This window comes from Nycticebus coucang, chromosome 3 (assembly GCF_027406575.1).
Source record: "Nycticebus coucang isolate mNycCou1 chromosome 3, mNycCou1.pri, whole genome shotgun sequence".
NCBI classification, from domain to species: Eukaryota; Metazoa; Chordata; class Mammalia; order Primates; family Lorisidae; genus Nycticebus; species Nycticebus coucang.
The window spans coordinates 140170940-140182758 of NC_069782.1; the positions used below are offsets into that span (position 1 = coordinate 140170940).

Here is an 11819-nt window from a genome sequence, read left to right on the forward strand (position 1 = left end):
TCCATGTCTATAAGGTGAAGATGTTATAACCCATCCTGCATACCTCACAGAGGTCATCTGCCTCTATAGGTCAAGTAGGTCCATCTGTGTAAAAGTATACAATTGTAAAGTACCATAAAATGGCAATTATAGGTAGGTCAGTGAAGTTCAACCACCAAAACAGAAGTCATGCCTATAACCCAGTGATTTTTCAATTGGTGTACTGTGGCACACTGGCGTGCTGTGAGAGGATCTTAGGTATGCTGTGAAAATTTTGAAAAATTATTAATTTAATTTTTTCAAAAGGAGCTCAAAGCATAGTAATTATATTCTTTTTTTCTGTATTTTTAATCAACATAATTTAAATGTGCCACAGAAGTTTAACTATAGTCTCAAGTGTGCTTTGAGATTAAAATGGTTGAAAAACATCACTATAGCCATAAGCTTTTATTTCTATTTATTTTTTTACAAAATTATTCAGCTTTTATTAATTAGTACCTAGAAGAAACCAAGAAGATAGACGAGGTAGTAGAGCCAGGATAGCTCCCTAAACAAACACAAAGGAACAAAGACAGATGAGGCTCAGGAAGCCATCTGAGCCCAGGGAGGCAGCACTCTCCAGGAATGGGCCCAGACCCCAGGGTGCTCCAGGATCTGGGCCAGGGGCAGCCGCTCCAGGGGCTTGTATCGGAGAAGCTTGGAGATCAGGTCCTGGGCTCCCAAAGACATTGTTTGGGGAACCTCAGATCTACCTTGAAGACGCGCCTGTAGGTCTCATTGTAGGGGGGCTCTCAAAGGGTGGATTTCCCACCAACAGCTCATAGCAGAACACCCCAATGCACTGAAGATCCACCTTTTCATCATATGTCCTCCCCTCAACCATTTCTGGGGGCAAGTAAAGTAGTCAAGTGTTCCACACGTCGTCTTTCTCCTCAGAGGCGGTGTGCATAGACCAGCCAAAATCTGCACTCTTCACCTCACCCTGAAACCCAGAAGCAGGTTTTCCAGCTTAATATCCCTGTGAATCACGTGCTTGTCAGGGCATCTGCCAACTCCTCCATTATCGTGGCTGTTCGCTGCTCATCAAATGTGTGGTTTTTCTGCAGGTCCCTGTACAGCTCACCCCTTGGAGCATATTCCAGAATCAGATACACACGGCCAGCATCATGGAAGTAATCGTACAGCCTTAAGATGTTGGGGTATTGCAGATGCGCCCGGATTTCAATTTCCCTGTGCAGCTGGTGCTCCAGTCCTTCCTTCTCTGTGACTTGAAAAGAACCATCAGGGCCACAGTAAAATGGCTTTCCTTGAGCCTAGTCAGGTACACATATCCAAATTTCCCTTTGCCCAGAGGGTGCCTGATTTCAAAGTCATCAATCCTGAGTCACTGCCTGCGGGCTCAGCTCTGCACGCCTGCATCAAGGACTTGGGGTAGCTTATGAGGGGAGAGCAGCTAACGCCTTCCAGAGCTCTTTGGAACTGGGAGCTCACAGCTGGCAGATCCAGGAAAGGGGTCGGTAGTCGAGAGGCCCAGGCTGAGGGTCTTCCAATTCACTGGCTCCTGTGGCCTCCTTGTGGGGGGCCAAGCAAGGGCTGCTAGCTTCACGATCTGACATGTCGTGCCAGCTATAAGGTTTTAAATGAAACAGCTTAGTAAGTGGTAAATTAAGCAAATAAAGACTATATTACACACACCATGTTCCCAGCCTGCTCTATTGAGTCTAATCTTTGGAAAGACTTGGGTCATATTAACAGAAAAAAAATTGGAGTGAAGGTATTTGTTAGTGTTTAAACAATTTGTTAGTGCACTCAGAAATACAATTTTTTTTTTCCCTCAACAAGTGCATGTTATTTAATAGGACTGTATTTGAATAGTAGTTCCATACAGACTACATACCTTAGCACAAGGAAGCAAGAAAGGAATATTTTCTATTACACAAAACATTCAGGTGATTCAGTTGAGTTTCCCATCCAAACAAAACTTATTTTTCACATTTATTGTAAACATTGTAGTCAGTTCAGTAGTTGCCAACAATTGTAGTTTTTACCTTTAGTAAAGAACACTTGACTGTTTCCAAAGTGATAGGTGACATACTCTTCCTTTCCGAGGAGCTGAAGGGGTTGACTTACCATCTGCTTTTTAGTGTTTCAACCAACCCTTGTATCACCCATCAACACCAGTGCCTTCTGTCGCTGACGTTTTGACTTTTTGCCATTTTTGGTCTTTCAAAGCAGGTAACCCAAGTGACACTGCCATCTCTGAGGGGGCTGGGGCCTGTTGCCTGTTCCGCTTATTTGCAAACACCACTAAAATGGCTTTTCTCAGCTTTTCTTCCAACAACATGGCAACTTTGATCTGGAAATGTCCTTCAGGCTCAGTCACAACTGTCTACTACAGACATAACTGCATCTGTGTTTGAATAACATCTCCAGGATGGCCTGACACTTCTCTGTCCTTTTAAGTCCCACACTTGGAATTTAAGACTTTCATATGTCACCATCTCTACATTAAATGCAATGGTAGGAATAGTATAAGGACTTCTCCAACCTGTAATCGCTACAAAATTAGGTTTTTCTTCTGTTCCATCTAATCCCAACATTAAAATCTTCATTTCCTGAGCTCCAAACAAACTGGAAAAAATACTTGAGAAAAAACACCCCATGATCCTTGGAGGTAGGCCCTAGGCCCCCTGTTCAGCTGCACTGCCACTTCTGCTCACGGTGACCTCTGCTCACTGTGCCCTCTGGCTGCAGCAGGCAGCTTCCTCCCAAGCCTGGTCTGCCAGCACATCCCATGTTGGACTCTCGGTGGGAATGGGGGGGTGTTCATCTTTTTAGGACCATTTATTTTATTGAATCCCATTGTGTTGTCAATTAAAAATTATTTCTGGGGTACCATTGGTTGTGGATGCTGCACCGGTTTTCTGTGGAAGGAAAGGAAGACTATAAAGACCCAATCTTTAAAATTCAAGAATTTATCCCAGAAACACCTTCTCATGAGCACAAAGAGATAGGCATGAAAAAGTTCATGATGGTATTGTTCGTACAGCAGGAAAAATGTAGAGAACTGCAAAGCCCATCCTAGGGAAGTAGTTAAGTAAACTACCTCTCTACGGTAGAATACTACACAGCTGTTAAGAGGAAAAGCAAGTAGAGCCATGTGCTTCATCAAGGAATTAGGACCTTATTTCATGCAGCTTAGTGATAAAAGCAAGTTCCAAGACAGCATAGATTATAGGCAATGATTTCATCTTTAGGAAAAATTTTAATATTAATAACTTACGTATTTTTAATGCATCAATTGTCAGCAGAATATACACCCAACTGACAGTGCTTATCTTGTGATGGTGAGATTTTGGGGAAGTTCCATAGCCTATACTTTGTATTTCTATAAGATTTGAATTTTATATTGTCTAGTATTACATGTGTTATCAGGAAAAGCAATAAAGATATTAAGCACTATGTGGGGATCTGGGTATAACAAAATGCATAAATTATGGTCTCCACCCTTGAAAAGGTTAAAGTCTAGTAGAGGAGGAAGCTACATAAACAAATCACACCACTGTGTGAGCCCTGCAATTACGGAACCGTGTTCAAGGGTCGGAGGTGCTGCGGGGCGGGGCAGGGTTGGTGGTTGAAAGTGTTGCTGAGAAGGTGATCTGAGCATGGTTGAGGAGGATATATGAAGTGGCCATGACAAGGCAGCTATGTCAACAGGAGCCAAGTGAAGATTCAAAGTGGTTACTTGGGCAGTAGCACAGTCCCTTGGGATGTTCTGACTCATCAAAGGCCATGGAGGCTAGATGGCAAAGGGGACCTTGAAAGATAGATGGTCCAAGGGAGGCACAGAGGGTCAACCCAAGTTTCCTACTGACGAGTTACATGATACTGAGTATTTCCCCCCTTGGAGAATTTGGCATTAAATCAGAGCTTAGTTGGTGATCTAAGGACGAACTCCAGACAATCCTAATTCACTCCCAAGCTTCCTGCATCACATCTTTCTTAAAACTTGATGTTATGGTCCAGAGACAAGGTTATGTCATCAGAAAGAATGTTTGTCTAGAGATGAAATCACGGAGATACATTGATTGATTGTCTGGTAAAGGACAGAGCTTTAAAATTCTTGCTGACAAGAAGAATTTTGTGTTTTCGGTGTCCTTACATTCTTGCATTCTATGAAGAGCTGTCGTGGACACTTCAGTGAGCTCCCTCTGCTTTTTCTGGACTTCAGAGTTGGACTCTGTGGAGCTGCATTTCCCTGGGAAGTTCCTGTTAGATGTTGGCATCCTGCCTTGAGGCAGGCAGATCAGGAGCAGGAAGTCTAGTGTGAGCAGTCTCTCTCCAACCCTATCGTTATGTTGAAGAGTTAGGGATAGAGACAGAGAAATGGGCAATTTGATAGGAATGATAGGAGAGTTGGGGTGAGGACTGCTTGTCTCTTATCTCTTATCGGCGATTTTCATCCATGCTGAGCGGGAGTCTTCATTTCCTGTGAATTTGTGTCTACTGCCTGGCCCCACCTATGTCCTCTGGGCTCCCTTTTAAAACCCTTTCTGATCCTATGTTGGGCCTTGTCTGACATAATTTTCCTGTTTGCTCTGACATCAGAAGATGTCTGACATTTTTTTTGTTGTGTGCCTCTCATTCCATGATAAGATGTTAGCGACAATGCTGATGACATCCTTTGCCCTCAAACACAGTTGTCACTGGTTATAGGAAGAAACAACCTGTCCAATTTGGAAAACCAACAGTTATTTTAGAATACACAGTTTATGGGAAGAGTGGACGGAGCTGATCAGTACTATGAATGTTAGAGATTTACAAGGAGGTCCTAAAAATGGTGGGAAAAATCATTCTTGTGAACAGCTACATCCTTTACTCATTAGGTAAAAAGAGTGGAGAAAAAATGAAGATACGCCTTTCTTCTAGGAGAAATCTCATCACTCAGGTTGTGAGCAAAGCAAGGAACAGAAATTAAAGAAAGAGTGAAAGACCATCATCTTCTGACACTGAAGAAAGGGGTAAATGGGAAGATGCATTATATAATGCAAAAAAAAAAGAATCAAAGAAAAATGCATGGTTTAGAACAGAAGAAATGAGAACGGTGGGAGGAGAGAAATCATTTTCTACCATGAGACATGTAAGAGGAAGCCTGGACTTCATCCTGGAGATTGCTTCAAGAAGTATCACACTCAAAGAAATTGTTAACAAAAATAAACAACACTTTAATTATTTTACGTAAACTACAATAGATAGCAAAATCATCAGGTGAGTTCATAGTCATGTTTTTCTCTTGGGATAATTACAAGTACTCCACCAACCTCTTTCCTGTGCAAAATAAGATTTGGGGAGTATCCAGGTATAGAAAAATTGGATTGGAATAATCAATAAAACAGGCTTGAGAGTGCTCACATCTCTCTCCTATATCCTCCACCCTGCCATGCTCCTGAAGGATCTTTTAGAGCAATGTTTTTTTTTTGAGACAGAATCTCACTGTGTCACCCCCGGTAGAGTGCTGTGGCATCATTATAGCTTACAGCAGCCTCAAACGCTTGGGCTCAAGTGATCCTCTTGCCTCAACTGAGTAGCTAGGACTACAGTGCCCACCACAGTGGCTGGCTGCTTTTAGAGATGGTATTGTTCATCTCGTTCAGGCTGGTCTCAAACTTCTGGGCGCAAGCAATACACCTGGCTTGGCATCCCAGAGTGCTAGGATTATAGGTGTGAGCCACCGTGCCCCGCCTAGCGTGGTTTCTTTTATTTCCTAGTGACCTTATTATGCAAACTACAAAAATTGTGTGTATTGCTTGATAAATAGTCACAAACAGAACACAACTATCTATCCAGCACCCAGGTGAAGACACAGGATATTATTAGCACCCCAGAAATGCACACTTGTTTTCAATCCTGCCCCCCCACCTCACAGGATACCCATGATCCTTATTTCTAAGATGTTTAAAGTCATTGTTCAGTTTCCCTGTTTTTAAAGTATAAACATAGAATCATACTTTTGTGTGTGTCTAGGATTAAAATCACCAGGTTATAGGGAGTGCATACGCTCAGTTTTGAGTAGCTATTGCTAAACAGTTTTTCAACATGGTTGTACTAATTTACACTTTCTCCAGAGGCAGTGCCTGAGAGCTTCAGTTGCTTCACTTCATCCCCAGCACTGGGCAGTGTTTGCTCTTTTCATTTTGACCATTCCAGTGGGCACGTGGTGCTATCTGATTATGGTGTTTTTGCATTTTCCTGAAGACTAATGAAGTCAAGCACCTTTTTGTCCATGCATGAGCCAATTTGGATATCCTCTTTTGTAAAGCCTCTGTTCAAGTCTTTTGCCCATTTTTTTAAACTGGGTCATCTGCTTTTTACTTATTGGTTATAGTTCCTTATATAGTTTGGATCAGTCTTTTTTTTTTTTTAACTCTCTTAAATGATGACTTTCAATGAACAGAAATTCTTGATTATAATGTGGTCTAATTTATATATTTTTTCTTTACACCTAGTATATTTTGTGATTTGTTTGAGAAGTCTTTGCCCACTCTAACATACTAAAATATCTTCCTATGTTTTCTAAAAGTTGTATGGTGTTATCTTTAGCACTTGGATCTTTAGTTCATCTGAAACTGATGCTTGTGTGTGGTGTGTAGTAGGGGTTAAGACTAATTTTTTTCCTATATAGTGATCTAAGGGAATCAGCATACATTATTATAAAGGTCACTCTTTTCCCATTGCACTGTGTATCCACTTTTGTGATAGACCATTGACTTCTATCTTTGTGTGTTCCTGGATAATCGGTATTGTTGGTCAGTTTTTCTATCCTTATGCCAATTCCACACTGTCTTAATTACTGAAGCTTTGATGTCAGGTGGTGTGTTGTTATTCTTTGACTATTTTTTTTTGTTTGTGCATGTCTATATAGATTTCAGAATCAATTTCCAAAGGAAACCCTGCTGGAATTTATATTGGGATTATATATAATTTGTGTATCAATTTAGAATTTTACATCTTTCCAGCATTAGTCTTCCAATTCATGAACGTGGCGTATTTCTCAATTTAAGTCTTCTTTCATTTATTCCAATATGTTGAAAAAAATGTGTTGTAGTTTTCAATGTAGACAGCTCTTGTTTTGTTAATTTGTTTTATTATTAGTTATGTTTTCTCTTTTATTGATCAGTTGTCCTAGGAGTTCATCAATTTTATTACACTTTCAATGTTCCAAGTTGAAAAACTTTGTTGATTAAAGCCATGCATATGGTTTTTTTCCTTCTGGGAAAATTTTTTTACTTCAGAAGTTTTATTTTGAAGTAATTTTAGATTTACAAGAAGAATTGTGAAAATAGTACAGAGAGTTCCCATATATTTTTCACTGGCTTCCTCTAATGTTAACATCTTATGTAACCGTGGTACATTTTTCAAAACTGAAAAACTAGCATTGGTACAATAAATACTATTAACTAAACTTTAGACTTTTTTTTTTGTATCCTCCCAGTTTTCCCCACTAATTTCTTTATTTTTTTCCTATTCTGGTTCCAATCCAAGTTACCACGTTACATTTAGTTGTTGTGTGCCCTTAGTCTCTTTTAGTTTATAAGAGTTTCTTGGTCTTTTCTGACCTTGTCACTTTTAACATGTACTGGTCAGGTAGTTTGTAAAATGTCCCTCAATTTGATTAAGTCTGCTGCTATCTCATGATTAGAGTGAGGTCACAAATTGTGGGGAAGAATCTCACAGGATGATGACTCCATCTCATTGCCTTGTATCAGGGTTATGTGACATCAGTATGACACAGTACTGAAGATAGCAGCTTTCATCATTCGTTAGGGTGATGTCTGCCAGGTTGCTCTATTGTAAAGTGTCTATTTTGTCTCTTTCCATATCTGTTCATCAAAAATGAACTACTAGGCCCAATCCTTCCTCAACGTGAGGGAAAGTAGAGTCTGCCTGTGGAAGAGAGAGTATCAAAGAACTTGTGGCCATATTACAACCTCCATTGTATTTCAATAAATATTGGGGGAAGATACTTTGAATTATGTAAATATCTCATTTCTCCTTTAAAGTTTCACTCATTGATTTTAGCACTCATTGGTGGAGATGGCCGGCAGCAATGGTTGCTGTAGTGTTCTAATGGTGATTTTTGACTTTTCTCATTCCTCCTACTTTTTTTAAATTGTAATTTTTCTATAAAAAGATTTTCCTCTTCTCTCTCATCAATTGTTTAATTCATTTAAATCAGTATGGACTGGTGGGTATTTATTATTTTGGGTTACAATCCCATAGTATTGTTATTAATTTACATTGTTCAAATTTTTGGTCATCGGGAGCTCTTTCAGGTGGGCTACTGTGTCCTCTTGGCTTGCCTTCTCTCCCTCTCTCTATCTTTCCATCTTGGCTTACCTTCTCTTCCTCTCTATCTTTCCATCTCTCCCTGGACTTACTTACTTTCTGACAGTAGTAGACGCTTCAGGTCCTAGGCCAAAAATAAGCTATTTTCATTTATTGGGAAATGGTATTTAAAAACCAAGATCTGGATGCTAGTTGTGCTCATTGCTACTAGAATGCTTACTTGTTCTTCTCAGTGGAAAAGAGCTAGAGAATTTATATGTATATTATCCATATGCAATTATATGTTATTCAGACATAATTATAAATAAAATTACAAATGCATATATACATATCTATGTAATATTTAATACCTGTTTGTTTCCACATCCATTTGTATGTATGCCTGAATAAAACATGAGTTTCTATTGATATCTCTGACTCAGTCCTAGCACGATAGGGCTCATTTTAGACTCTCCTTCCTTTGCTTGTTTGTGTCTTCTTTATCTGACAGTGAAAAACCTGGTTCCCATTACGTGCACTATATTCATTTTTGCTCAGTTCTGGTGCATATGTAGTTTTAGACTTGTTAACCTGTGCCCCTTGGAGAAATAAATTTATCAATAAGAGCACTGTGTTATTGTACAGTTCTTTATGTCTTTAGCCTTATAGCATCTAGACAAAAATGCTGTTTTCCAGAGTGACTTAGATCAGCTCCTTTCATGCCCCTCCCCTTCAGTGAGGTTATGCTATGCATTTGTATAATACATTTAATTTATTTGTCATCCATGGAGACTTTCATTGGGGTAAATTTTATGTATCTGAGAGTAGCAGATTTTGATTCCAATAATATATTGCAAAGAAGGTTAGGCAAGTCTAAACACTACCCTTTCCTTTTCTCAAGATTCTAACTCATTGGAGTAGGCACACGTTGCCAGGCAGGTAAAAGGCCAGGCTATCCCATTTGTTACAGGTGAAGGCAGATTGCAGAACACAGCAGGGCATCCTGCTATCAAGTGGAACTTAGCAACTGTTCGGAGGCAGAGGTAGACAGCAGAGAGTCTGACTTGCACAGGGGTAGAGTTAGTGTGAGATGGGGGTGAAAGCACACTCTGTCAGAGCACAAGGGTGATGGGATGGGAGGGACAGGGAAGAGAAGACCAGCTTTATCTTTGAAGGGCCTGTGGAGTCTGTGAACCCGCAGATATAAGGCTCTCTAGGAGGTGGGTGGGTGTGGTGGGCAGAAGCGGGAGGACTCATTTCAGTGCTGTTGCCATCTGGAGAGATGATCTTTTCCCCTTACTGAAAACCTGAGTGGGAGGTGTTCCTTCTCTATTGGCTACTTTAGCTGATCCATAGACTTTAGGCTGGCTAGATTTTTCCTTGGAAAGCAAGGCACTGCAGGCTCCCTGACAGAAACGCATGGGCGCTTACAATCTAACTCTTTGAACAAATGAGCTGTCAACCTTTTTAGATATGCTTTTCTTTTCTATTTTTTTTAAGCTCTTTTTTTTTTATCATTTCAAAGAACCAGTTTTTGATTTTTATTGATTTTTCTCTATTGTTTACCAGGTTTTATTTCATTAACTTTCATTTTTTATCTCATTTCTTCTACTTATTGGGGTTTAATTTTTCTCTTAGAAACTTAGATGTCTGATTTTAGAACTTTCTTCTTTTCTTGTATACATATTTGAAGTGATACATTTTCCTCTAAACCCTGCTTCATCTGTATCCTACAGATTTTATGTTTATTTTTTAATCCAGTTCAAACTATTGTTTAGTTTCCTTGGTAATTTCTACTTTGGCCTATAGGTGACCGAGAAGTATATTAATTTAATTTCTAAATACTTGAGAATCTCTTAGATAGTTTCTCTGATTATTTCTGACCTAATTTCAATGTGGTCAGAAAGGATGCTTTGCATGATTTAAATTCTTTTAAGTTTATTGAAATTTATTTTGTGGCCTAGATGATCTATTCCAACAAAACTTCCACGAGCACTTGGAAACTGTGTATTTTGTTGTTGTTGGGTAAAATATCTATAAATGTCAATTAGGTCAAATTGGTTCAAAGTGTTGTTTAAATTTTCTATATCTTTACAAATATTTTTTGTTACTTTCATTAATGAGAGAGGAGTGTTAATATTTTTAACTATAGTTCTAGTTCTAGATTGTCTATTTTTTTCTTTGGCCCGTTACATTTTGTTTCATGTATTTTGAAGATTTCTTATTGGGTACATGTGCATTTAAGATTATATCTTCTTAGTAAAAGACCTCCTTTATCTTTACAAAATATCCCTTTTTATTCCTGATAATATTTCTTCTTCTAAAATTTATTTTGTCTGAAGTTGAGCTAGTCATTCCAGCTTTCCTTTGGCTAGTTTTTGCATGCTTGACTTTTTCCATACTTTTAATCTACCTATGACTCCATGTTAAACATGAATATGATAGATGTTTTAAAATCTTTGTGGGCTATTGCCACCATTTCTAGATCTGTTTCGTTCAACTAATTTTTCTTCAATTCTGGTTTCACACATTTCTGTATCTTTGCATGTTTAGTAGTTTTCGATTGCATGCTAGGCATTATGAATTTTATATTATTGAATGATGGGGTTTTATTGTTTGTGTTAATTGGCTAGGATTGCTGTAATAAAATGCCATGAACTGGGTGAGTTGACCAAGAGCAATTTATTTGTTTTACAGTTCTGGAGGCTGGAAGTCTGAAATCAAGATGTTGGCAGGTTTGATGTTTGATTTCTCCTAAACTCTTCCCTTCTGGCTTGCAGACAGATATCTTCTTGCTGGGTTCTCATAGGACCTTTTCTCTGTGCTGCATTCCCCTGACGTCTCTTTCTTTATAAGGACAATAGTCATAATGGTTTAGAGCCCTTCCCTTATGACCTCATTTAGTCTTAATTACCTCTATAAAGGCCCTATCTCCACATGCAGTCACACTGGGTTTTAGGCCTTCAACATATGAATTTTGGGGAGAAACAATTCAATCCATTCTATTGTATTGTTTTTTTTTGTTTGTTTGTTTTTTTTAAATGAGTGCCAGGTATTGTTCTGGCAGGTAGTTATGTTGCTTGGGAATCAGCTTAATCTTTTTGAGGCTTGTTTTTAGTTTTGTTAGGGCAATTCGACAGTGGCTTTTGCTCTAGATTGAAACAGGGGTTTAGTCACATCACTATAGCACAGACTTTATAGACTTTCTACTGAATGGTGTGGTGATCAGTAATGAGTCTGTACTGGGGCTGGTCAGAGCTTACATTTCTCCCAGTCCTTTTAGTTCTGGGAAGTGTCTGGCTTATAGCTCACCAGTCTAAGGTTCTTGGCTTTGTGGTGTTTCATCTAATTATGTGCAGCTCGTATTTAGCAACAGACTGAAGGGGATGCTTGAGGGGTCCCTGAAGCTTTTTCTCTGTCATGTTCTCACCTATTTGAATTCTGTTCCCATGAAGTTCAGCTGTCTGAGTCTATTCAAATTCAGAGCTTCAGTCCAGCAAGTTTACCAGCCTCTG

At 39.2% G+C, this 11819-nt stretch overlaps 2 pseudogenes; both read right to left on the bottom strand.

Moving 5' to 3' along the window:
* Positions 1–561: 561 nt before the first annotated feature.
* LOC128581130 (aurora kinase C-like) lies at positions 562–1595 on the bottom strand (annotated as a pseudogene).
* Positions 1596–2105: 510 nt separating this feature from the next.
* On the bottom strand, positions 2106–2591 carry LOC128581131 (ADP-ribosylation factor-like protein 1; annotated as a pseudogene).
* Positions 2592–11819: the final 9228 nt, after the last annotated feature.